This window comes from Lonchura striata, chromosome 5 (genome assembly GCF_050655825.1).
Source record: "Lonchura striata isolate lonStrDom1 chromosome 5, ASM5065582v1, whole genome shotgun sequence".
Classification (NCBI taxonomy): domain Eukaryota; kingdom Metazoa; phylum Chordata; class Aves; order Passeriformes; family Estrildidae; genus Lonchura; species Lonchura striata.
In genome coordinates, this window is record NC_140707.1 from 65938014 (window position 1) to 65961491 (window position 23478).

Sequence of the window (23478 nt, forward strand, 5' to 3'; positions counted from 1 at the left end):
CTCCTCCCGGGCACCAGTGCAGCACCTCTTGGCAGCCCTGTGTTCATTTTGGCTCGTGTCCGGCCAGCAAAGCACGATAGGAGATAATTAGTGATTAAATTGCAACCTTTTATCTCGGTAAATGACAGCTACTTCCTCGTAGGCTGCCTAGGTTGACGGCGAGTGTTCGGGACAAGCCGAACAAATCTGTTTGCTTTGATCCTGAATAAAAAACTTGGGAGAAGCTTCCCACTCCTAAGGCAAGGCAGGATGGAAAGCTCCGTCAGCTTTGGCTCTGCAGGCTCTGGGAGCCTCCAGTGAGAAGTTTTGCTGGAAATGGATGCATCCATCCGACCACTCCCTGGCCGGGCCGCACAGCAGCAGAGGGCAGCAGCTCAACATGATGCTTGCTCCGCTGCAGACGGCTTCCCTTCGCCTCACAGCATCTTTTCCTACAGCTTTTTGCAGCCTCCAGGTAGCTGCGTGTCCTATTAACATCAATCATGCCTTTTTAAATAAAGCTGGGAGTCCTCTGCAGGGAAGGAGGAGGGCTTGCCTGCACCCCCAGCCCCTTGCAAGGCACCCGCGAGTGCAGCGAGTGCCTGCAGCTGCCTCAGGGGCTGCCCCGGTGCCTCCCCAGCAGCCCGGGAGCTGGAGCTGCCGCAGGGGAATTTCGGCTCTGCGGGACGTGTAGGTGGAGCAAACACCCTGGGAACCGAGGCTGAAGAACCAGGCCGGCTGTTGTTGCTCATGAGGCTCTCCTTTGCAATGGATTCGTGTTCCACAGGAGGGGCCAGCAGTCTGTCTGTGCATGGCTTTCAGCAATACCCGCGTGGTGCCCGTGAGTGCTTGGTCAGTGCAGGCTGACGGTCAGTCCTGGATGTCGGTCTTTTGGAATAAAAACAATTTCTATCCTATTGGATAGTGGTTTCTGATATATTATTGAGCATCCAGACCGTGCCTCAGCTGCATAAAAAACCCTTCCTATTTGCAGTTTTCTTCCTTGTGGGTATGACAAAGTGGCCCTGAAGCCAAAGGCACACAGGACACGGTAAACAGGCAGAGGCACAAAACCATGAATCTCTCTAACAATCTCAAAAGCCTCTCCAGAAGGCAAAGAGAAGGGAAATCAATCATGGAAACCTATGATGAACCCCACCCTGAAAATACCAGCGCACACACTGCTGGGGCAGAGAGCAATAAAGGCAGCGCACAAGCAGCAACACGGCAGGCGGGTGCTCAGAGCCGCGTTTTACACAATCCAGCGCAGGTATGCGAGTTATTGCCTGGTGCCCTCCTGCCTCGCCGGGACGCAGCCCCGGAGCTGCACGGACACGCTCGGGGAGCTGCAGGCTGTACCTTTACCTGCTTTGGCAGGCCCAGCCCAGCGGGAGCCGCGGGAAGCGGAGCCGCAGCGCTGCCCCGCGTGTGCCGGCGCGCCTCCCCGGGCGGCCGGGCCGGCTTCCAGCGCTGCGGAGCCGCGGCTCGCCGCCCGCCCTGCCCTCCCTGGCTCCCCGCTGCACGAGGGAGCTGCTGCCGCTGGCACAGAGCGAATCTGCAGGAGCGCCGTGGTTCCCTCGCCTCTGCTGCGCCTGGATGCTCTCCAGAGCCAAGCAGACCCCAGGAAGGGCTGGCGCTTGTTAACCCCATAGAATCACAGAGTCATTAAGGCTGGAAAAGACCTCTGAGATCATTGGGTCTGACCATTAACCCCGCTCGGCCAAGCTCACCACTAAACCGTGTCCCTAAGCACCACATCTAGACGTGTTTTGAACACTTCCAAGGCTAGGATGATTGTTTCCTGCAGGGCTGTGCTTGCTGCAGCCTCCCAGCAGTGTGGCTTTTCTGTGTCTGCAAGTGTGTGCCCTGAGACTGGTCTGCACACTGCATCTTGAATCTTGCTGGCTCTTTCCTGCCTGCTGCCATCCAGGGAGCAGACACAGCGGGAAGGAGAAGTCCATCACACGGGAGTGCTTCCTTCTCACTGCTGCAGGGGAACACCTGGCACCAGCTCCATCCTAGGGACAGACCTCTTTGCTCTGCAATTCCCACCTCAGGCAGATCCATACACTTTGCATCCAGACTTTTCAGCTGCAGTCACTATGCACCACATGCAGAAACCTAAAGGGAATCACCCAGGTTAGGGTTTCATACAGGACCTTCAGAGTGTTCAGGCTGGATCAGATTTTGTAAGGCTATTAGCCTATTATAAATCAGTAAATTCCCCATCTACTTTCTTTACTTATGTGGAAAAAGAAGTTTTACACAGCACCTTGAGGTTCCAGATGCAGTTTAAGTATCATCAGGATTTGTTAAAGGACTTTTTTTGCAGTGCCTGAACCACCAGAAGTAAATGGGTTCCTGTCAGCCTCATTGTTTCAAGGAATTTTTTTTGTCCACTGCTTGGGCCCTGGCATGAACAATACTGAGCTCTGGACACCCAGCCCCGAACTCACTGAAATCAATAGACAGACTTGACCCCAGGCAGGATTTTCCTCGTTTACAGGAGGATGCCACAGCTCTATCCTGTGCAGAGAGCCACCAAGGTGAAGCAAGGTGACTAAGATCATGCAGCAGCTGAGTGGCAGAGGCTCCAGTTCCTTTGTACCAGACTAAAAAACATCCTTAGACAGGGGGATTGATGCCACAGGAGTATTTCAGACCCTCACATGGTTGAAAGAGAGACAGAAGTCTTGTGCAGACAAGAATGAAGAATCAAAGCATGACCTAAGAATGAGGCAGGAAGAGATGACTTGCTGGATGGTCCAGAAACTCTTAGAGCTGAGATCTGACTCTTGACCTGAGAGTTGGGGATTTGAATCTCCATAAGATGGTTGTATGATGATCACTTCAAGGATCATGGAAGTCATGGAAGAGAAAACCTGCAGTGCCAGTTGCTGCCAGTCCTTACCAGAGCTGGAGAAGGTACTGATCGTGAAGATTTAAAGAGGAGGATTTGCAATTAACTGGCTGTTAATAATCCCCAGGCACTACCTGTTGCTTGCTCTGTAGATGGCAGCACAAGGAAACAAACCAGCTTCATGAACTCTGCAAGGCAAGTACAGAGGTCTCTCATTAACAGGGTCAGTGGAGGGAGTTATTTCACCTGAGACTTGAACCACTTTCAATTTTTAACAGCAATGGGTTAAGAAAACAAGAAAGAAGCCACAGCTGCAAACTAGCAGTAAAAGTAACTTGCAAAGAAAGAGAGGTCTTATGTCATGTGGAGATAGCCTTCAGCTCATAAAACCCTCTGATGGTTACCACATAACTGCAACTCAAGGGAAGAAAGCCACCTGATTAGGCTTATTAAGAGTCTGTGTTCTTTTGGGCACTAACCTGACCTTTATTCTGTGTTTAAATAGCAAATAGGGATTCATTGTCTCAGTCCCCAAATGTCTTTGCAAAAGGGGCTGGTATGGTGAAATTTATCGAAACACAACATGTTCTAAAGTGCTTGGAATTTCCATTTGAAAAATGCGGGTGGCTAATAGTTCTCAATCACCTCCTCTGCGTATCTGCACTGAAATAATTTTGTTGCATTTTGATAAAGCATGGCTTTGCAATTTAAAGCCATAAATATGCCCTCCTGTAGAAAGACAGGGCTTTTGTTTTTCCTTCCATGAAGCACACTGGAAAAGGAGCCTGGAGGGACCTTCATCTCACGAACTCCCAGGGCTGCTATTTCTGAGCACTGATTTCCTACTTGGGATGTAGATCTTGACCTCCGTGCCCCCGGCCGACTGGCTTGCATAAACAAAGAGCATCGCAAAGAAGTCAAAGCCGGATGTACCTACAGCAAATAAATCTCTTCCTCTCTGACAAACAGAGGATGAATTGACCTCTTGCACGTCATGTCTGGTTGTCTGACCAAAACTGTCAGTCACAACTTTCTCTCTGGAAGCATTGGATGAGACAAGGGATAAAAGGGACATAAAAGTGACATCAGTAAGGCTAAAACAATGAATGACAGGATTTCCTCTACCATCTCCATTACTTGATTCCTACAAGTTTTCCAACCATGGCTGGTCAAATCCCAGACACTGTCTGTGTGCATTTGACTCACACAGGGTGAACTAATAAACCATTGCCTGTCACTCCTGTCCCAGCCCCATTTTGGTACTCATTTTCTGGAAACGGTCCAGCAAACAGCTTCACCAGCCTGAACATTTGGGCTGGAGTGAATTTTAAAGCAAACATCTGGGGTCTCTGCAAACAGAAAATCCACCACACTTCTGGGCTGGAGCATTTGTAGCTGAGAAGTGGGTGCTTTCTGCTCTACAGACAAGAGATCCCTGGGAGACGCCCTGCAATCCACACATCCAATCAAGCCCTTGCAGTTATCCTCAGATTTCAGGTGGTGAATCCTGGAAGCACAATGCTGGGAGTCATACCACGAATTACAGCAGGAATTATTATATCGTGAGTCATGGGAAATTAATTTGTGAGTGCTGGACATTGCTCCTGGGTAATTTGGCCATGCCCGGACCAGGGGGAACATGAACTCCAAGGCAGAGCTCATCTCCTCTCCAGCCTTGTGGAGGGAGTCCTTCCCTGGTGAACTGGGGAGACTGGATGGGGAATCATGCATGGTAAACGTGTCCTGGCACACATCTGGGGCTCATGAGAAGAATATTTATCAGTCCCATGCTGGCTTTCTGAGCAGTTATGTGGCTGGATGATTTAGGGCGACTTATTTGCTCAGTTTCACTAACAATGTGACATGCAGCAAAATGTCACAGACAATTCCATCCCAGTGAGGTTTTTCCACAGTCACACAGAGCCTTGTTTTCTGGCATACACCATCTGGCCCATTGGACCTGCATGTGTTTATACCAGCAAACACTCTGACCCAGCAATCTCTCTAAGATGTGTGTGTGTGTATATGTGTGTGTGTGTGTGTGTGTGTGTGTACATATATATATAATCTCCAGTTTGCAGGGTCAATATGCAGGGCAGACTGTAATGAGAAACACCCTCACGTGGGTCATGAAACTGTAGTGTGAGATCTTGGAGTACAAGTGCTGCCCCTTGGATGCTAACTGAAGATTTAAAACCTTTTCCCAGCCTTTCAGTTATCTGTGAAATGTGAAAATACAGGTAACCTCCTTCCCAGGGACTGAGGACTAACCAAGCCCTGCTAAAGCCTCCTTCCAGACCTCCTGGGAATGGGGAAACTGAGGCAGCAGATGCTGCAGAGGTGACTGTGGACACGTGGTGTCTCCAGGACCCTTCCAGGTCTCCTGGACAGCTGCTGAGCTCAATTTTCATCTGGGATGACCTACATTGCTGGTGTAAATCCAGATTAATTTGGCCACCATCCTTTCTTGTGGGAATGAAGCCTGGAATGCACATCTGTATAATTTTTGTCCTTATTAAAGGCAGATTCCAAGTATGTGAGGAAACAGCAAATTGGGCAAGAAGACACTGAACCATCAACCAAAGTGCAGAGAGGGTCAGTATTCCTGCTGGCACAGGCTGAGTTGTCTCCATTTTCCAGTCCATCCTGGAAACAGGGGCTGTTCTCTCAGACTCCAGAGGGTAAACTGAGAAGTTCATCCAGAGCTCTGGAGTTCACATCTGAAAAACTCTGCACCTACCCCTAGAAAGGATGTGCCTTTTTGGGAGAAAAAAAAAAAAAAAAAGTTTGATTCAGATTAGAAGGCAATGGGGCAAGTTATTTCCTGGTGGTCCCAGTTGCTTTATGTCTAAGAGGAATGTAGCCCAAACATTTATTTCCACCCTTCCCATTCTCCTAATACTTCAAAGGCTTTCCTTTGGAAACACCACCTGTAAAGCAAACAGAGCTGTAATCCCTGCAGTGCCCGTCATGTTTCTGCAGCAGTTTTGGAAAGAAAGGTGCAGATTGCTGTTGAGCTCATCACAACCATTCCTTCATTTTGCATTTGGATGCATGAGCCCTGCATGGGGGCTAACGGGGAGCACACCTGGCCTTTGGGTACAGGTGACTCACAGGATGCACTCTGTTCCCTGGAGGGGACCCAGGTGCATCCTCTGGGCTTTGTGTGCCTTCCCCACATGCAGCCTGCCCCCAGTCCTGCCCTTCAGCCCCTCACTGAAATGGAGAGAAGAGAAAGAGAAAGGAGAGAAAAATATTAAAGAATTATAGATGCTCCACCCTAATTCCAGATCAGGCACATCAGCAACCTTCCATTTTGTGGAGCCTGAATTTAAGAATTCATCCTACTGTCGTGGAGGTTTCTAATGCAAAACAGCAACCCGCAGGCTGAAGGACAGAAAGTGCCACTGTGCCTTTGTTCAGTTGGCTCAGTGCTCCATGAAGACTTTTTCTGGCAGCTGTGAGCACTGGGAATGGGTTAGGAAGGCTTCAGAAGGCAGGGAAGAGTCTCACTCATTTGTTGGTTTGGATGTTGTTTTAAGAGCACTACAGCCTCTTGTTCTGCTGCCCCAGTGGCCAACTCCCAGTGCTGGCCTGAGGTTGACTCTGCCAGAAAGGCTTGGAGTGCACAGCCTCAGGCATCCCCTATTTATCTACACAACATGGCTGTGGGAAGGGAAGTGCTGTTAGCCCTGAAAAAAAATAAATTAACATGGAGTGACTGACAGGCAGATGAAGGCTCTGAACCCCAGAAGGATGCAGATAAAAATCAAAGGAAAGTGAGGAACAGGGCTGTGTGATTTTCGCAGGGGTGGCACAGGTAGGACAGGATTCCTGACAGCCAGGTGGTTCCTGGTAGATTTGCCAGTCCTCAGGCTACCCTCTGTCCATGTCCTGAAGCTCTTGGAAAAGAACCCTGAGAAAAGCAGGAGTCTGGCAGGCAGGAGAGGCCAGGCCTTCTCCTGTGTATCCTAGGATGCAGCTCAGGCAGTATCACATCATTCTGGGCTAGAAATCACATTCACTTCAGTTCCCAAGATAAAGCAGCAAATAATATCTCAGTAATTTTCCATCCATCCATTCAGTCTCATACACTCAGCATTTACTATCATCAGCTTTATTGTCTCTTCCAATACAAACAGCCCTGCAGCACAGCCTTTATCTTCCCCTCCTTATCTCCAGGCTTCCAGGCTAGGGGAGCCCTCTGGAAAAAGTGAGATTTTTCTCAAAGAGAAACATGATTTCAGGCAGTTGACTTCAGATAGGCTCTACTACTTCTCACTTTTGTAGTGGAGAGGCAACCCCTTTAAGAGTCCATGTATTTAAGTGGAATATTTCACCAGCTGTGAAAAACCCCATCCTGCTACTGAAAGTGAGGGAGATTCAGATGGCTCCAGCCAGCAGAAGCCAGGAAAGCTGTGTGGCCTGACAAAATAGGGGCATTGCTTGGTATTTATTTGGAGCAGGGCTTTGTGTCAGGAGTTTTCCCCAGTCAGAGGCTCCCTTCCTCCTGGTGCTGTACTCACCAGCAACCAGGCCATGGGAGGGGCACCTCGCATTTTTTCCTGATAAAAGTAGACTCCAGGGCACATGAAGCCAGGAAACATTTCAGGAAGATGCAGGGAAACAGAGCAGATGCTCCTCCAGACCATTGCTGGGGGCCATGAGGGATCAGGGAAGGATGCAGGCACTGCCACGCTCACAGCAAGACTCACAGGGTGTGAGGATCAGGGCACAGGGTTTGTGCTGTTCTGCATGCTGGAAATCATATCCACTTGGTTCAGTTTCTTAAAAAAGTCATTCTAAAGTATTTGGTGAAGCTGAAAGAAGCCTTGACTTGAAAGAGGAAGTGTGGATTGAAATCCTAAATGCTTTCAATACTCTAAGTCCACATGTGAAGCATGATTTAAACCGAGATATGTGTTGCCTAACTCAAATGATTGCAGTGGCAGTTACATTAACCTCTCTGGCACCAGAGAGATCACCTCCCTCTAATACCAGCTCTAAAAAACAAAATACATGCCAGTTGAAAAGTTAACACACAACTGGCATTATCTCTGTTTTCTCTCCAGGCTGTGCCAAGATACTCTTTTCTTAAGAAGATTTGATCCAGCTCAATTTAGAGGAAAAAAAAATTTTTTTCTGAGTCTGAATCCCAGCACTTGGCAAGCTGCACCCTGGTGAGTACTTCTCAAAGCAGGACACATCTTGTTCTCTGGAAAAGCTTAAAACCCAACACCTCGGGGTGCATTATTGCAGGAACTTTTTATCATGAGGGAGCAGTTTCCTGAAATCACACAGTGAAAAGGGTGTGGGAAGGTATGGAGTCTTTTTTCCATTCTGCCCTGGTGAAAACACCTTCTGCAGAAGCAAGATTACTTGCAGGCAGGTTAGACTTATGCTGCAGCTCTCTTGTTCTGTGGTCATATAGCATCACAAACCACAGCTGAAATCTGGCCTGTTTGGAGGTCAGTGGAAGTGAACCACCTACGATCCTGGTGTAAGGAACACTTTGACCAGCTACTATATTTGGAAAGGCCAAGATTAAGCAGAGCCTGAAGACTGAGGACATCCTCAAGGTCTAGAGTGCAGCAGGACCTCTAGGACCGGATCTCATGAAAGCAGAGATGCCATAATACAATGCTGAGGGGTGCTATATAAATATGTCATTTCCAGTGACTCACTCTTCCCACAGATTCTTGTCTGTGCCGTGTTGCTATTAGTGTTAGAAGCAATTTGTGGGTGAGACGGTGTTTCACCGAGGACAATGTCTGTGATTCAACACTTTCTCCCATCCTACTTGTTTTCAGAATATATGAAATATATGCTTGGGTAGGAGACACGTTTCATTGTTCCTCCACATGCTGGAGGCTTCTCACTTCCCTGACCCAAACCTTTTTGCTTTATCAGTACTGTGGCTCTGCCTGGGAGCTCCAGCTGAAATTCAGGTGGTGGCTGTGCTGGGTGCTGTACACAAACATGCCCCTGGCACCACCCTGCTGAGAACAGGCACCAGGCTAATGCAAATTTGCAAAGTATTCTTGTCTCTCTATCACACCCCCACACACATCACCTATTCTTGGCATAAACATCCCCATTGCTTGTTCCCCACACTCCAAAAGGGCCCTACTGAAATTGCCTGACTTTGTGGCTCTGGATGAAGCTGTTGCTCTGAGCAAGTACAGACAGACAGAGAGATTGCCATAGCAACAGAAGTTGTGTGTGAAATCCCTGGGAACTGCTCCTCCTCCTCCTCCTCTTCCCCCACCCATTCAGGTCCCTTTTGAGATTTCTTTCCTCTTTTTTTCCCCAAGGTGTTAGTGCCAATTCATTCCTTGTGCTGAGCACCTAGGGAGATGCTTTGAAAGCTGGGTTACGATAGCACGCCACCAATTACCACAGTGGCAGGACAACTTTGTAGGGCATCATATTGCAAAAATACACCCTGCTGGGTCTTGAGAAAGTCTTAATGAGGAGATTTGACAGAGGGCAGACAGTGGGAGGGTTGCTGCCTGCACTTAGGACCTCAGGGGCATATTCCTGATCAGATCTGTACTGAACTATTTACTTTTTGAGACGCTAAGTCAACAGATGCGCATCAAAACAAATTAAAACCATTTAACATCAAGCTGCTAATGGCCAGAACCACACAAAATAATGCAGATTATTAACCCCATAATAAGGAGCTCATTAAAATGGGAATTGCCAATTAGGTTACTTAGGAGTTCCATTAGGAGAAACACAAGCAACAGAAAAACCACTGAATATTTGCCAGTTGCTGGGTGCAACACACTGTGAAGACTGATGGCCAGGGAGATGTGTCCAACTGGTGCAGATTGGAAGCATTGCCAAGGGCTCCAACACAACCAAATTTTCTTAAACTACAACAGGATAAAGTTGAAATATCTCATGAACTCAAATCAGACCTTGATGAGCTGCATTTTATGCAGGGAGTGCTGGAAATTTCATTGTTTGTGAGGGTTAAGGATACCAGTGTTACCATTCACATTTGGGTTTGTATTGACATCTAACTTCCCTTGGCAAGCAGTGCTTCCTTCAGGTCAAAAGGAGCATTTCTAAACACCCTTTGGACTTGACCATCAGCCCAAAACTTACCAAAAGCTTTTTGTGTTGTAATCTCTGACAAGAAAAACATTTAATAGGACAGCTATAGGCAGCATGACCTTGCACATAGATATCCTCAAACTGCTTTGGAGAAGAGTATTGCTACTCTAGTCTGTGCTCTGCATTTTACTATTTCTCATAGTTCTAGGTTTTTAATGTATTCTTCTTAGGTACTGGCATTTTTATGTCATTTGGAGGGAGCTGACAACCACTTAGAGCTTGCTTTGCTTTGTGTATGTAAAAATATATTTTCCTCAACATACTGAAAATGGCATGCACAGAAGAGACCTTTAAGCTTTATTTTGTTGCTGTATAAAATAGCACAGTAATGTCCTCATGTTGAAATCCCCATTTCCCAAATGGCATCCGTCTTGCTTTCCTACTCACACTTGAGCAGATTTCAGATATCACAGAATCACAGAATATGCTGAGTTGGAAAGGACCCACAAGGATCACCGAGTCCAACTCAGCCCTGCACAGCACCATCCCCAGGAATCACACCATGTGCCTGAGAGTATCACTCACACACTTAACTTTCACAAAACCAGATTTGAGCTGAATGTTCCTAAACAGGCTTTTAGACATATTAGGAATGAGACAAACATTTAAAGATTTCTGATTAAAAAAAAAAAAAAAAAGCTTTAAAAAAGGAAAATCCTTATTTTCCCTTCTGAAGCCAGAGAAAGCCCCAAAGTGTCAGGTGCTTCATAAAATGAGAGAAGGAAGGAGGGAGCAGGAGAGGCTGGTGTGATGCCTGAATGTACAAGGAGGTTTTTGTGGCAGACACAGTTTCCTGAAACACTCTGAAAACATCCAAAAGGGACACTTTTTCCTCAGGGAAGGATCCAGCACTGACCCTGGGAGGACACAGATGTGATAACCCCATTCTGGGTCACACTTGAAGGGGCCTACACCACCTACACCTGTATCTTAGGGACCACACCATCTGGGAATAAGAATGGCTGGTAACCTAAATGCTAATCTTCCCACGAGGACTGAACTTCCACAAGATATATTTAGCCAAGTAAGTCACCTTCCACTTTGAGAACATTTATCCATGCTTTGCTTTCACCCCCTCAGAGCAATGGGAAATGTCTGTAGTGCCAAGCTTGATAGCATGTCAGGATGTACCCCACTATGGGTTTATCCTGCACTGCCCAGTGCTTGGGTGAGCTGAGCAGGGAAAGTGGATTTTGCTGTGCTGGAATGCTGCCCCTGGAGCTGACACACCTTTGGGAAGGGTTCATCCAGCCCCTCCTTGGGCCAGCCTGCAGTTCCTATTGAGAGCCCTGCTCATGATGTTTGGTTTCACTCATGGAACCAACAACATCCCAAAGACACCAGGGGGAATGAACCCAGGATGGGGGAGAACACAGGAGTTAACTGCTCCATCCCACAGCATCAGCAGCTCCTCAGAGGGTGTGGAGATGAGACACCACACAAGGGACCAGCAGCATCTGGCAGCTCCAGGCCAGTACAAAGCTTTGCCATATCAGGGCTTTACGTGGGCTCATGAGAATGTACACCATGTGTGTGTACTTCTTTTTGGTATAACTAGACTGACACTTCAAGGGGAAGAATTATGTGAGCATGTCAGTAATAGCTTTATGCAGTCCAAGGTGAGCATTTGAAAGTTATTTAATAGGCAAAACTGTGCTTTGAACAGTCAGCAAATCAAGGTCATCTTGGTCAACAAAATCACAAAGAGCAGTGAAAGTGCTAAATCAGTATGGTCATATATTTATAGTGAATAATTTAAGCAGCTCCAGAGTTGAAACATGGAAGAAGATTTTCCTCAATACTTTGAATTTAGCTTTGTTTTCAGCATTACTTAAAATGGTGAGTTATATTCTTTTATCCCACTCTTCTTATGGAAACCCATCCCTCCTGTCACGACTTCATAAGGGATATTTCCTTCAAAATTTGAGCAGGAACAGGTCTCTTTCATCTCTTCCAAGATGTTAACTTTTGCACATAGGCTTACTGAGGACAGAAACTGAGATAAACCAGGTTTTACTAGCATTGTTTGAGAAAGCATTAAAAAGATGCTAAGTATATTTAAAATTAGAACTGTGCTGTAATCTCAGCTGGTATAGACTGACATATTTCCGATGGTGTAATGGATCTATGCCAAATTACATCAGCTGGCCACAGCATAAGATGTTAAAACCAACTGGAAAACTCATCTGATATTTAAAAGCAACATATGGGAGCAGCAGAGACTTTGGGAAGATACTTCATTTAGGATATTTTGAAAACAGAGCATGTCCTACAGTAGTGTGGAAAGAGGTGTATTAACTTGTATCTATGTCCTGTGGGCAGTAATTATAATTTAAATCTTATTAATATTGCTCCGCATCTTACATAACAGTATTTTTCATGGTCTTCTGGGGTAAATGAGTAGAAAGTGAATGATGCTTTGTCACATGTGTGTTTAGGAAAAAAAATTTAAATGAACGAGCAGAAATGCTGACCCAATATCAGGACTTGCTTTTGCAACTCAAATTCTACATCTTCTAAAGAGTACACACAAAATTCTGTAAAGAATGTGTACAAAGTATATACATTGGAGAGAGATTATTTACAAGGGTGTGTAGTTACAGGACAAGGGGGAATGGACTCAAACTGAAAGAGAATAGGTTTAAAGTAGGTATTGGGAAGAAATTGTTCCCTATGTGTGTGCTGAGGCCCTGGCACAGGTTGCCCAGAGCAGCTGTGGCTGCCCCATCCCTGGGCAAAGCCACAGGGATGTTCAAAGCCAGGCTGGATGGAGCTCACAGCAACCTGATCTGGTGGAAGGTGTCCCTGCCCATGGCAAAAGGATTAAAACTGGATGATCTTTAAGGTCCCTTCCAACCCTGGCTTTTCTGTGATTCTATGAAAAAGTAGAGACTCAGATAGCCACCAAATTTGAAGAAATCTGTATTCAGTGGGCACAGAGGCTGTGCTTGGCAAATGGAATGGTCACTGTGAATAGTCCTATCTACCTGACTGTCTTCACACCCATATTCAGCAACCTGGGCTACTCTGTGAGCCAGGATCTGTCTCACCTTTGGTTTACACAGGAGTTCCACCTGCAAGCCTGTCAATGCTCAAACACACAAATGGTGATGTTTGTAGCACAGACACCATGAGAGGCTGACACAAACATGGGAAGGGATCCTGCTTTCTCACTCTCCTTGCCAGCAGGTTGAGGACCACAGTGCATATTTTGTAGTGATTCAGCATTTGACTACCTAAAGAAAAAAATAAATCAGTATTTCCAACACTGTTTCCCTTATGTCTTTTTAATCATTTAAAGAAGATGCAGTGTGAAAGCTTTACTGTAAAGATTGTTGTCATGTATAAATGAAAAGTACAACTGATTGTTCTCATAAAATATAAACCTGCTATTTCTGTAGGGTTTAAAAAGGAGAATTAAATAGTTCCTGTGAAAAATTCAGATGGGGCATAATATTAAAGAGTATTTTGTCAATGGAAGTAATGTTGATGTAGATCAGCATTTGGGATAAATTTTCAGCTTGGCTGAAAATCTCATGCTTTATCAATATACTTTGGTCTATACATTAAATGCATCACAGACCTGCTCTGACACACACAGATTTCAGGGTGCTCTGTGTCAGGTCACTTAACAACTTGAAAACAGAAACAGAAAGGGACATGTATCAAACATAAATCAGAAGTGGCATCAATACTGCCAAAAACTCCTGGTTTGCAAGCACTGACACCTCCCTTCCCATCCCACTGATTAAAATAAACTCATGCAGGCATGGATAAGAAGCACTAAGACTGAAATATTAAACTCTCCTTTCCTATTAGCTGGCAAGAGGGGATGGAGAATTTGTCTCAGAGATGTCTGCACCTCAGCCCTTGCTGAAGGCTGAGTACAAAGGCACAGTAGATAGCAAAGCAAAGACTTTAGGCTTCAGCTCTGTGAGAAATCTGTGTATGAGCTGGTGGGAATGGTTTGTGTGGCAGGACGTGGTTCACTGTCACTGCTCCCTGGTGACTGCACTCGTTTCAGGGGAGCTGATCACACTGAACCTGGTGGCTGCAGGGACAGTTGTGTGCAGCCCTTTGGCCTCTGGCAGAGCCTTTTTCTTGGATTGTCACACTGTGGTAGGTTCTCCAGCAGGAAGGGTTAATTGCCTGGTTGGCAGCACTGGTGGTTCTTCAGGTTCTGACAGCAGCCATAGAAGAGCGGGTGGAGAATTGCTCTGCAGAGTTATTTCTCCAATGACTGTGTGATGAACATAGATTAAGCTCCTGAGTTTCAAGCATCTGAAATGATATGAGATTTCTTCAGGCCTGAATGTGGCCCTGAGTATCCACCAGGCAGCAGAACCTGCTCACCATCAGCACAGCACCAACTCAGGCCCACAGCACAGGAATTATACAATTTTTTTCCTTTAATGGTGAAAACCCAGTGAAGTTTAAAGGCAAATCATATGCATTATGTACAACAAAATGGCTGGTTTATACCATTATGTTTTGATTTCCTCAGGAAAACTAGGACAATTAAAGGCAGGAAGGAAGATCATAAATTTGAAAGGAGACATGGGGATCACCACTCACCTGAATAGGAAGATTTAAATAGTCTATCATTGACTCATCACTGTTTGGAAACAGTATAGCTTGCACTTTTACTCTTGCTTACAGAACACGGACTATATGTGACAATTAGGAATTAAAATAGACATATGGTGATCTGTGCCAAAAAGAGTTAAAATACCTGTATTAGTTTTAATTATATGTGTTACCCTTTCATGGTGTAGATGTACAGTGAATAATAGCTAGTTTTAGAACCATCATGTGAAAATGAAGAATTAGTCTTCAGCCTTTCAGCCACAATAAATTATCTGTCACAAGACTTGGTTGCTTACTAAGCCACTCAGCCTCTAACACATTGCTTACACCTAGGCAGATAAATATGGGGTTTTAAACCAGAGGGACAGATCCATGTAATATCTAGTTAACTGTGCTGCATAACTGCAGTTTTCTGTAGTTGTCTTCCTTTGTATAAAATAATATGTTGGGACAGCTGAAATTAATATAAACATCAATAATGTGCAAGTCCTTAATCAAGATGAGGTACTCTACAGTGCAAGAGGTTGTGCATCTTTATATTAAACCTTCTCTCTGTCTCTCCCCATTATTTAAAAGATTAAATAGATGAGGTGTGGAGAAAAGTAATATTATCCTTTTCTCCTGATAGTGAACTCTAATACAGAAGGATTGAGTAACTTGGGTTCTGGAAAGCTGGGCTGGGACCAGGAACTTACCCTGGAGTACTTGTTCCATCATCTCAACCAAGAGCCTGCCTTTCCTCTCATTTAGTAATACCAAAATGGAGTGCAATTTGAAGATCAGACAATTAAACATTTCCTTTGAAAAAAATACCTTTGGAAATTTTAATTTCCTTTAAAATTAGCTTTGGGTCCTTGCTTACAAGTCTCAAATCCAACAATTGTTCACATTTCTGCATATATCCTTTGTGGTTGTTTCTCTGAAACAATACTTAGGCAAGCACTACATTGCCCAGTCATAGTAGGAGCCCTGACACTTGGGACCCCTTAAAAACTATTTTCAACAGCTTGTTGCACATGTATGGCTTTTCCCTGACAACCAGGCTCAAAAAGCAGGTGATTCAGCCAACATGGGAGCAAGATGGTGCCTTGCTGTGGTTTCTGTGCAGCCAACACATGCTTCTGAAACTGGCACAGAAACCACAGATGAGCAGACCCCAAATATTTTGATAGACAGAGCCCCATAAAACATCAAGTTAGAAACTTGGCAGCCCACAGACAGCCACGACTTCAGTGGCTGCCTCAACCTGTATCCAAGCAGCAACCCACATGAGTCAAGTGGTGGGAGGGAGTTTCTCATCCCCTTCCTGCAGAGCTTCCCTTGGTGATGCTCCAGTTGCTGTCATGGGTTCTCAAGTGATGCTGTGTGGTTCTAATGTACTGTCACCTTCCCAAACGTGGGTGGATTTCACATCACTGAAGTGTGGTGCAAGCCTCTCCACTGAGAAGGATTGCCTGGAATTCCTTGGCCTGCTGTGAGCAGCACTGCCAGAGCCACGAGGTGAAGAGCTGCCACCTGTGGTGCAGATCAGGTAAGAATGAGGAGTGTCTCTGCTGGCTGCAAATTCAAGAACGGAGGACACATCCTATTGTGGGGTTCCCAAAGCCCTCTCTTAATAAGGGCTTAGAGGTGATGTGTGTGAAAACAAAGAATTTGGTAGTTGGCCATGCACACTTTGAGATTTCTGGATCATAAACGGCACTGTGAATCCCAGTTGGAAGTCAATGGGCAGACAACAGAGAAATGGGAGCATTGGTGGAACAAGTGGTCTAGCAGTTTTGTAAAGAAATCAGTGAAATTCCCATTAAGTTTTCTCATGTTTTCCAGATTGCTTGGTATTTTCAAGTGTAGCATTAATCTCCTGTCTGTGGTAAAATCTAGTTGAGGTTGTGAGCTAACAGGAGTTAAGTACTTGAGGTATGGCGGGGCAGCATAACTTTCTCACAGTTCCCACTCTGGAGATCCATGATACTACCCCATGGATATTAAAAAAAAAAGGTGAGATTAATCTCTCCTCTGGCCCACATTAATTAGTCACCTAGAAAAAGGAACAAATAGCACCACTGCTAAGGACATCTGCAATGCTTGTTCTGGGTTTGGACTTCCCCATATGATAATTCATGTCCTTTTCTTTATGTTTGCCTTGCCAGGCTCTGTCTGTACACATCTGGAGTATTTAACCCCATGCCACTGGGATTTTCCACCTCATCTGCAGTGACATTCCTTCCACTATACTTTCCCCCCTGGTATTCAAGCCCTGATGATTTTACTTTCATTTTCACGTCTATTGGCTCAAGGAACATTGCCAAAAATGTGACTGCAAACATGCTGTGATCCCAGAGGCAGCAAGGTGGTGATTCCATGGAGGTGGAGAACCAAACACAGGACCCGAGTGTATGGTGGTTTAAAACCCTTTTCTTCCCTGCAGTGGAGACATTTCCAAGCCAATCCTGCTGGAGATCCAAATCATTAGGTCATCATCCCCTTCCCAGCCTGAAAATAGCCACGTGTGTAGCCCCCACCATTGCTTACTGATGAGCCTTGGTTCTGTCTCCCACTCAGCAGCATTATTTCATGATAAGGTTTGTCTCTGTATCTGACTATACCCTGCTGCCTCCCTTTGTTTATTTTATCCAAGCTATGTATGTGTTTATTTCCTTTGATGTTCCTAGTAAATAGGTCATTCCTTCCACCCTCCTGTCTATACCAGTTAATCTATACCATTACCTGTTTGCCTGCACTCTTTCCAGAAGGCCCTGCCCCAAGTGGTATTCCTATTAGCACTTCAAAAGAGGATTGATCTCGGTATTTTTAATGAATTATCAGCTGTAGCTTTCTATCAAATTAGCATCCAAGGAGATCTTCTGGATTACTCCTCTCCACAGCCTCTGGGGTTACTGCTTTGACCTCTCCTTAGTGAGCAATGTTACCCTGTGGATGTTTCTGCACTTAGATTTGTTCATTTCTTGCTATTCCCACTATGTCCCACTTTTCATTTATTGAAATCCCTTTAGGATGGTGCTTCTAATAAATGATTTGCAATTCACACTCCAGCTGAGTGTTATCTTTGAATTTGATTGATGTATTTTTCTTCTCCTTCCTCAGTGCTACTGCAGATGAATATAATGTCCAAGTCAGCAGGAATCCCTGAGGAGCCCAACATGGCAATATTTATAAGCAAACTCCACTTCCTATTGTAGGGCCTGATTTTAATCTCTTTCATTGTTATTCTCTGTATCCACCCTACATGTTTCTTGTAATGCTTTGGGCCCGGTCCAGCCACTGCTAAAGTCAACTGTGTCTGCATGGAACCCTTTAGGGATGGATCAAGTTCTAAAGGAATATTATGTCTGAAGAAAATGAGTAGAATTACATACTGAAATCAAGAACATTTCTGCAGAAGAGTTCTCTGTAAAACCAGTTGTCTTGTCAGCCAGTGAAACCCTTGAGGGTAAATTTACCGAGTGACTCAAGGGACCATATCCCTTCTTCCTCCCACCAGCGTGTCCCACTACACTTATACTCATCCCACGTGGTGGATAAGCAGCTGCTTATCCTTCACTCTCCCCACCCAACACTTCCCACTCCATGTGGTTTTCCTCCTCCCATCAACACTGTGAGTATAATCTGTCTGTAGAGTCTATCACTTGGGTGCAACTGCCCCTCTTAACGTGACCTCTCTACGTGTGTGACACATTTCTGTTTTGTTCCTCCTGCAGAACAGCTAATAGAGCTTTCTGATTAGTAGAGACCAAGTTTCACCTGGAAAGGATGCCAAGTTAATTGATCTGTAATTCCCCTTTTGGAAGAGAAGCGTGATGTTTTCCCTCTGCCAGTCACCAGGGCTTCCTCAGTTCTCCAGGAGCACTTGAATATAATGGATAATGGGCCTAAGAGTTTTTCAGCTAATTCCTTTAATACCCTTGGGTTTGTACCATCTGGCCCTCTGTGCCGATTTGAATGCATTGTGCTCTTTGTATTTCTTTGCTGTTTCTTTAATGATTTTGCTAGCTCCTGGCTCTCAGTTTCTTGGCTTTCTTCTGACTGCTCATTGCACACAATGTTTTTAAAGGAATTTTAGAAATAGGTGATCTTTTTTCAGCTCACTGTATCCATGGCAGAAATTAACTCACTTTTAAAATTAACCTTTCATCAAGAAGCATTGTGTCTCAGAAGTTTGAGCTGAGACTATTAGCTTTTATCCTATCCAAGCAAGACTGCATCTACAGGATATTTCCTGCTATTTGAAAGAGAAAGGCATTCAAGAGAACTTTCTTTAAGACCCCATATCCTAGTTTTGTCTTCTCAATACTGGTAGGGAATTTTTCCTTCTTTCTATTATATCCTATTTTCTCTCTCTTCAAGTGCATTTTTGTGACCCTGCTTGCATCCTTCAGATATTTGTAGACTCAAATCTGTTATTTTCATATCTCTTCATATCTCAGTTAATATCTAAGCACATCTTCATGAATCAAACCCACTCCAAACAATCTGATTATGTCTCTACTCTCCTTTGAGGCCTCTGGCTTTGCAGTGTATGGCATTGAGATTCCAAGGAATTAACAGCAACCTTCAAGCCGTATCTAAGACAGGCAGATTAGGGTGATGCCCACTGAGGATGGCAGGAAATTTCACAATGCCAGCTGGCTGCCAGAGGTTACACATAGATTCTTATCCTATATAATTTCCCAGCTTTCCTATGGCTGTTTCTGAGTGTCATTTGGGGATATTTTTCCCTGAGTGATGGCAGCCCATATTATTCCACTTTCATGATATTTCCTGGCCACATTGCTAATCTCTGTAGGTGCCACAGAGTAAATTCTCTGTTCAATTGCATTCAAATCTCCTCCCATTTTAACATCTACACCTTCTTGCTGTACTGTGAATTTTCCCTGCTTACTTGCATGTGGCTTGCTTTCATTTTTCCCAAAACTTTTCTCTCTATTATCCAATATTCTTCCTAGAATATTTCTATTTTAAATGTCTTCTACAGAATTTCCTTTTCCTTTTTTAAAAACAAACAATTTTTTCCCTCTTTCTACATAGACATATTAGAGATGACAGGTTTATACCTGTCTACCTCTAATACATAGTGTCCCTGAAATAGGCATAGACAACAATGGGTCTACCCACATGCTGAAAGATGGAGTAAAAGGTAAGTAAAATTCATGAGATGAAGCAGCACAAGTGGGCAGCACAAAAACATGGTCACAGGATGGTTTTGATTTGAATGTGAGTAATTCCCTCTACAATCCACTGAGGTTGGAATAGGACAGTCTCCTTCTCGCTTGCATTTAGGCATCCGGTGAGGGTAGTTGTGGTTGCCTTCCCTCCACCCTGACTTTGGAAGATTTTCATGACATGGACCCCAGCACTCCATTCCTTTGGCACATCCAGCGAGGTACTGTTTGGATGTGGACTAGCCCATGCCTGTCAAAATGCTGGATGGGAAGCAGAGCAGGATAGGACACTTGATAACTTCCCCGAGCCTTCAGGCTACAGCGAAAAAATGACCTCCTTTTTCTTTGCAGAGACAATAAACAAAAGGCTGCATTAAAACCTTTGTTTGCAGGAGATCATGAAGATTTCAGTGATACCATACTCCCTGCAGGAGGAGGGATTAGGAGGGTTACAGAAGAGATTTACAAGCCCTGGAGAGAGTGAGTATCCAACGGAAATCTTTGGCAATCCCCTTCCCTTCCTCTTCTACATCTCACCCTGGCTTCTTCTATCACTTAGAGCAAAACCACCAGCTCTTGCTTATTTTAATGTGTTGTCTATTTTACCCTGAACCCAAATGAAACATCAAAGGTCTGGCTGAAGCACTTGCAAGTAAAAATAGCTCTAAGGCCAATGTATTTAAGGCCCTTGAATGATATCTCTGAAATAAGTCATCCTAAGCCCATGAGAGGGGAATGGTGTTGTTTGTTGTGTGTGGTGCTGATAGTGGGCAGTACTGACATGTAAAGAGCAATGGGTGATACTGCAAAACAAAAGGAAGGTGAGAAAAGGGGCATGAAGACTGCATTGCAATGTATTGTGGAAGAAGAGCAAAATATATTTAAGATAAAATCCAGTTTCAAGCTGCCTTTATTTTCTTTCCAATCTGATCCTTCTCATCCCTTCTGAGAAATTTAGATTTGAACATGTCTTTCTTGGTACATGAGAGAATGGTAGATCTTGGTACATCCTTGGTACACGAGGGTATGACCCTCTCTCTTCCACAAAGTACTGCAATTTGTTTATGACCACCCAGGACTCATTTACTCCCTGTGATGTGCCTGTTTTTGAAGATAAAACAAGGCTATGAAGGCATCAGGCACTTCCCATGTAGCCCTTTTGAATCAGCCTTTTGTCTCCATTGCTCTGCGTTTGAATAAAGCACTATGCTTTTATTCTCTGTTAGTACAAACTTCTGTCCTAAATTCCTTTGCTTCACAAGTAAATAATACTTTCTCTTTCCATCTTCTAGTAACAAGGTGAATGCACCTTTGCAGTCATTAATCTGTAATTGCCTTCACATCTGCAGTCTCTCACTGAAACTTGGGCAAGGACAGTTTGAGTCAGTGTGATACCTGCACCAGGTAGGATTTTCTGGAATAGATCAGTGTGAATCTTGTCTTCCTTTGACCTGATGTTTTTCACCACCATTTTCCAGCAAATGGTTCTCAAATCCAACATTTCTAATTAGGTTTTCTCAGATATAATGGAGGTGTATCATCTTAGGATGTAAACACAGGGTATTCCAAAGATTCCTGCATGTCCTGGCATGTCCTGGTAGACAATTTATGAAATCTCTTGAGTCATGAAGGAGGCTTTATTTACTAGGAAGGTGCTCAAAAGTGCTTGGAAAGTATACTTAATTTTAAGCACATGCATCCTACAAAGGCTGATGCATAGACAAACCCACTGAAGTGAATCCTTGGGGATCACCAGTGAGGGACATGAGTGCAGCCATATGGAGCAGATGCAGGTTTCAAACCACTTTCTTTGAGCAGTGCAGCTGAGTCCCATTAGCTGAAGCAGAGGAAAGAACAAGAATGGGTCAAAACTGGCCAGATACACAAGGGGCAATTGCTGGAAGGTGTGAAAAAACCCAGCCTTATGGCCCTCAAGGCTGCTTTGTTAACATGAGGGCTTGCTGCAGTTATTTAAGCAGGGTGAACAGGATAAAAAAGGCTTGTTGGTGTTGGATGCTGAGGCAGTGTTTAAGACATCCCTGACTCACAGCTCACAGGCCGGGACTCGTTCTGCAAATTCAGTCCTTGTTCAGATAGGATCAGGGAATGTCTCTGGGCTGGATTGCGAAGGAAGCAGTCTTGCCAAATATGCTCTGCCCACAGCACCGTCCAGACCCGTCAGATGATATTTCTTCTAATTTTACTAATGTATGCTTGGCCCCAGTTCCACGCTACCTGAGGCTACAGCCGTAATAAAAACACAGCACACATGCTGTGGGTGGGTGCATGCAGCTGGTGGGAGTTGAGGCACGTGAAAGTGATAAACACAACCCTTTCTTAATTGCAGGAGCAGAATCAAGAAATAATATTCTGCTGAATCCTTTCCTTCTCCCTCTGTCTCTTTGGCTGACCCTCACCCATGGCCCTGTCTGTCGCCAGAGAAGATGACAGCAGGTTTCCTCTGTGCAGAGACTGTTCCATAGCTGAACAATGCTGGGATTTTCAGGCAGAAGTGGGGCTTGTATTGCCACACACAGCTTGTGTTTGGGTGTGGCTCCTACATCAGGATCATCCCACACACCCACCGTGTGGGTTATGCTGGTGGATGTGTTGGTGATCCAATCCCTACCTGAGGATGAAACCATCCTGCTGCTGTCTTGCTGTGGTCATGCAGGACATACACTCCTGGAATGGAGTGAAAGAACCCTGGGCATGCATTTGTCTCCTACCCATGAACTGCTTCCATGAGCCCTGCTGGGGGAGGTGGGTTGGGCTGCAGCTCTGAACTGGATGAAAATCTCACTAAGCACCTCATGGGTTTAGAAAGTTTGATTTCTTCAAGCCACGAGCCCTCATGAATATGGCAACTTCCAACATCACTGCTGTGTCTGTAGAGAAGAAATTAAAATAGAGACCTTAGTGAAGGCAAGAGACTGTTGGAGAAAAGTTATCCCCAGGGAAGGGGCAGAGAGGAACTCCTTGGTGCAGCCCTTGTTTCTGATCTCAGGATGTAAACACAGGCACTAGAGGGATAGTCCATCAGTGGAGAAGAACATGTTGAGGTCCTGATTCAATCCTCACCACTGAAACCAGTCATTTTGTTGTAAATAATGCATATGATTTGCCTTTAAACTTCACTGGGTTTTAGCCAGTAAAGGATAAAAATGTATAATTTCTGTGCTGTTGACCTTAGTTATGGACTTGCAGAAGTTTCAAGATTCTGACATTAGTCTGAATCCTTTTTTTCTGACCTTATAGTGAACACTGCAGCTATTAAGAGTACTTTCAGTCTAAAAATTTACATTCACCACACATAGCACAGTCTATTTTTGTTGACTTTCAACAGCAGCATTTTATTTACTGGTAGCATTTTTTGTTGGCTGATACTTAGCAGCTTCACCTGCTGATGCCCAACCCTGCAGGATGATATGCAAGTAAAGATGATGCAAGAAATATAAAATGGTCACTTCCTTTTTTCCACTTTTGATTAATTTCACACACTTGGTATATTAATGATTGCTTTTTTCACTGGTCTGTGCTGTCTCAGACGCCTTAAAAACATTGGCTCAGGCAATGTACTGTCACATCAGAAGGAATTTTTTTCCTTGCTCTCTCCAGGGGAACCTCCACCCCTTTCTAGGCAAAACACATGAGATGCTAAGGCTTAAAATTTATGGAGCCTGATTTAAAAGCCAGGATGTCTCCTGGTCTCAAGGGAAGGGAAATGACCCTTGGCTTATTTTGCAG

General features: G+C 44.8%; 1 protein-coding gene across 4 annotated transcripts in view; it reads right to left on the bottom strand.

The window, feature by feature from the left end:
- GPR132 (G protein-coupled receptor 132) overlaps positions 1-23478 on the bottom strand; it is a 91255-nt gene that overhangs the window by 66731 nt on the left and 1046 nt on the right. Inside the window, exon 2 of one of the 4 annotated variants that reach the window (XM_085580870.1) lies at positions 13015-13200. The exons of the other annotated variants lie outside the window; for them this stretch is intronic. The gene's annotated coding sequence lies outside the window, so the exon portion shown is untranslated. The remainder of the gene's footprint in view (positions 1-13014; positions 13201-23478) is intronic. 4 annotated transcript variants of the gene reach the window in all.